This window comes from Crocodylus porosus, unplaced genomic scaffold (assembly GCF_001723895.1).
Source record: "Crocodylus porosus isolate Cpor-Errol unplaced genomic scaffold, CroPor_comp1, whole genome shotgun sequence".
In the NCBI taxonomy this organism is placed as follows: Eukaryota; Metazoa; Chordata; order Crocodylia; family Crocodylidae; genus Crocodylus; species Crocodylus porosus.
In genome coordinates, this window is record NW_017728927.1 from 15,641,186 (window position 1) to 15,643,781 (window position 2,596).

Here is a 2,596-nt window from a genome sequence, read left to right on the forward strand (position 1 = left end):
AACAAAGGAATTTACTGACAGGACAGAATGTGGACAGTAGAACAACCACAGGGAAACCAATCAATGATGTTCAGAGATGAAGAGTTATCAGAGGTTGGAGAAAAAAATACAAAAAGAGGGATTTCAGAGCAGCAAAAGGTCCCCAAGAGGGGAACCTGAGGCCACCATGGAGAGAGGACACACCACCAGCCCATCTCACCCACCCCACTGGGGGAGGAGTGGGCCTTAGCCTTCAACCTCCAGACTGCTGACATCTGCTATTACCTCAGGGTGAAGCTCACAGACTGGCTAGGCATACCTTCCCTCTGAGGACAGCTCTAGGACTGATCAATATAGAATTGTTTGCATTATTCTTATCTGCTAGCACTGTGCATCAATAAAATTCATCTATTATTAAGTGGAGAGGCTATGGTCAGTCTGAGGGTTTGGGTCCATGCGGAACAAGGTATCTGAGTCATAAATCCAGTGCCAACAGGAAACAAGAAGAGGAAGATATACAATGGCAAAAAGAAGCAGAGAAGTCTGGAGGAGGATGCCTTCATAAAATGGGTGCTGCTGTTGCAGAAGAAAGGGAGTCCTGGCTTGTAGCTTGGGTCTCTGCTCCCCCTATCTCCCCCCAGTGCAAATAAACTACTCCTGTGTGGGTTGTCGGTTTTATTCTATAAATTTTAAATGTGAGGTGCAATGGGCTAGCTTCAAGAGGAGGCTGGAAAATTTTCTGAGTAATTCTTAGCCTGTGCTATAATTAGAACACCTTCCTATCAAAGAGGAGGTACAGGTTCAAACCTACCCTGGGCACCCTATGCAACTGCTTTAGCCACTATGCTGTTGTGCTGAAGGGTGGATGGAGCTACTGTCTTACTTCAGGCAGGGATGCAGGAGGACCTTATGTAACCATCAATAAAAACAGAATCTGAACTGTAACCATTAACATGGCTACATCCATACTGCTTGGTTCCATGAAGGTGAACTAGGATTTAGCCCTTTGTTTCTTATAACTCACTAGAATTACCCCTGGTTTCAGCTGATCTTCTCTATGTGCATTGGAGATAATAATTTTTTCATTAGTAGGATTAATATCTTAGCTACAGCCCAAGGTGTTATCATCAGAAATTTAGCCTTTGATCCCAGCAGGAACCCAGATGTACAAGGGGAAAATGGTAAGCACATTTCTTCAAACCTTTGAAGGTGTTTGACAAAGGATATGTGTAAGCAGGAAATCAGTATGGCAGATGCATGTCACACTGACTGCCAGAGGATGCTGGGTAATGTCATATCTCCCACAATTTTTAATGTATTTTTTACAGCTATTAATGGAAGTTAACTGAGCTCTCAGATTCTGAGATATCAAAACTATGAAGGTTACAACTCATTAGAAATTGCCTCCACCTCCTAGGTATAAAAGGGATGGCTAGTGCGGTGGCTTAAATGAATGAGTAGCATTTCAAAAGAGGCAAGGATTCCAGAAACTTAATGTCATTTGAACTTTATTTTTAAAGCATGATTGACAGGTGACAATGAGGTATCTAGGGACCTCTATTGATGGGCCTAGTGAAATAGGTCTGGAGACAGATGCAGACTGATGTCCTTGCTGAATGATGACAGTATTCAGGACCCATGTGACATTTCTGACATACAGTGATATGAGTGTCATATTTTGCTCATTCTCTGTGGCTCTTTTTTCTTTGCTTTGGTTCTTTTGCCTCTGAGTTTTCTTATGAGGTACCACAGTATACAATAGCAGCATAAGAAACCTTGACACTTTCTCATACAGAATATTTGAACAATAAAAACATTTCCATCAGTAAATCATGCATCTTGTCTTTACTAAATAAGTGACATCTCCAGGTCAAAGCCCTGTAACAATATTAGCAGGAGCAGGGGGACTAGGACTGCAAGCAGACAGTTTCAGAATGAAAATCAGGATGAAAGATCAAGCGTGCAAAATTAAACCAATAAGAATAGGCAAATTCAGGTGGCCTGTCCATCTGCAGTTTATTTTCTATCCATTTGTCATCAGCCCGACAGCATTTTTGGTTCTCCTTTTCTTCCTCTGAACTGCTGTTGTGACTCAGCTGTCGCATCAATTTGGATATGGGGCAGTTGCAAATGGCTATGCACTAATGGTTATTGGAATTGGCCTTCATGACCTATTGCTTAGAGGAGGATGGCAGACAAGCTTCCCTCATAAGTTAGAGAGCCCACTCATTATAATGCTAAGCACATCTGTAGTGGAGATTAAGTCCTGTTTTTTTATTTTTTCCATTGATGTGTTTAGTCCTCCACTGAAGTAGCGTTGCATCACATACGCTCTTCTGTACATAGGTTCCTCATAAGTAGCCTATTGACCCAAACAGCTGTATGGTATAAATCTCCAGTGATGTCTTAGGGTTGATTTTGCCTACACCGGAGATAGTTGGAGATTCTCTACCTGTGATGATAAAAAAAATGAGCAATGATTTCATAGATTTCATAGACATTAGGGCTAGAAGGGACCTTGGAAGATTATCAAATCCAGCTGGGGTCATAGGATCCCAGCAAGATAAGCATCCAATTTGCTCTTGAAGGTGTTCAATGTAGGTGCTTGAACCACCTC

The 2,596-nt window shown here is 41.9% G+C and overlaps 1 long non-coding RNA gene across 4 annotated transcripts in view; it reads right to left on the reverse strand.

Moving 5' to 3' along the window:
- Nucleotides 1–1,470: 1,470 nt before the first annotated feature.
- LOC109314758 overlaps nucleotides 1,471–2,596 on the reverse strand; it is a 26,480-nt gene continuing 25,354 nt past the window's right edge. For all 4 annotated transcript variants that reach the window (XR_002102363.1, XR_002102361.1, XR_002102364.1 and 1 more), the window contains one exon: nucleotides 1,471–2,431. This is a non-coding gene — a long non-coding RNA (uncharacterized LOC109314758). The remainder of the gene's footprint in view (nucleotides 2,432–2,596) is intronic.